The following is a 1,557-nucleotide window of genomic DNA, read 5'->3' as shown; positions in this document are numbered from 1 at the left end:
GTTTTGCGGGGGGGGGGGAGCACTCTGCAAGCCCCCTAAAGGCTATTCATGCCTTTTTTGGGGGGGGGGGGGAAACGGGCCCGTTTTTATGAAAAATGTGCCGTTTTGGGGATGTTTGCAGAGTGGAAAACCTTTTTTTTAAAAAAATTTGCCTCTTCAAAAGCTTGGTGTGTTAGATACTCCCCCCTGCTGTCAGGCAGCAAGAGGTTTCCACCAAGGTCCTCTGTTCCAGCGGGAGCAGAGGGATAATCTGATTGGCTGGGAGGTCTGACAGATCCCTTTGAAAGGGGATGCTGTCCGACCGTTCCCCAGCGGATGTTTACTTTGACCTGCGATAAAGAGCTGTTTGTTCACTAGCCTTTTGTGCCTCCTTTACCCGATCTAACATGGTGCATCTTATACTCTGAAAAATACGGTACTTTTGCAGACTCTGGAAAGGCTTCTTAGCGCATCCGCGCGTGAAGCAAACCGGTAGCAGACTTCAGAGCTGTAGGATGGTCCTTAGAACTGAGGTTACACGTGTAAGTACAAACTGCAGCAATCTGCAGAAATATTTGCCTGTCAGCTATTCTTTGCTTGCAATGTGTTTCCCAGGCATGAACAAGGACACGGAGTGATACAAAAGTAATGAACCTGTAACATTTTACTGCTTGAATGAATAACCCTTGATTCATTCAGTGTGTAGAACATGCACATTCTCACGAACACCAATGATGTAATGACTAACCAATTATTGTGCCTTGGAGACTTGTTAACCAATAATGATATAACACGCGAAAACGAAGAAGCTGCAAACACTGTAAGAAGGATGTGTCATGATTAATAATTTTGCTGTTGATTCTGCTGTTGATTCTGCTATCCATGAACTGCTTTGCTCAATAAACTTCTGCTGGTTCAGCTATCCGTGAGTGGATTGCTTTCTTTCATCTTCAGCCTCGGGACCTTAAATGCTACACAGAGCATTTTTACCCCTGCTCCAAAGCCCCTGAAGCAGAGGTGGGATCCTACTGGTTCACACCAGTTCGGTTGAACCGGTTCGTCAAATCTACCGAACCGGTTAGAAGAGGTTCCACCAGTGGACCGGAAAGCAGGCCACACCTACAGAAGAGGTTCCAAAAAATTTTGAAACCCACCACACACACACACACACACACACACACACACACTCACACAGAGAGAGAAAGAGAAAGAGAAAGAAAGAAGAAAAAAGAAAAAAGAAAAAAGAAAGAAAAAGTGAGAGAGAGATGAAAGAAAAAGGAAAAGGACAGAGACACAAAAGGAAGGAAAGAGAGAGAGAGAGAGAGAGAGAGAGAGAACACAGGGCCGGCAAGCCACTCCCACAAAGGAGGCCACACCCACAGAGTAGGTTCGAAAAAAATTTGAAACTCACCACTGCTACACACACACACACACACACACACACACACATACACACACAGAGTCCCTAGGGAGTGGGCGGCATACACATCTTATTTAAGTTGCAAAGTTGCAAAGACAGAGAGAGAGAGAGAGAGAGAGAGAGAGACTGACACAGAGAGGGAGAGAAAGAGAAAGAAA

The sequence above is a fragment of the Thamnophis sirtalis genome, unplaced genomic scaffold (assembly GCF_051295495.1).
Source record: "Thamnophis sirtalis isolate CommonGarterSnake01/CBP01778 unplaced genomic scaffold, rThaSir2_p1.2 scaffold_17, whole genome shotgun sequence".
Classification (NCBI taxonomy): domain Eukaryota; kingdom Metazoa; phylum Chordata; class Lepidosauria; order Squamata; family Natricidae; genus Thamnophis; species Thamnophis sirtalis.
The sequence above is the reverse complement of the archived record's forward strand: the minus strand, read 5'-3'. Positions refer to the sequence as shown.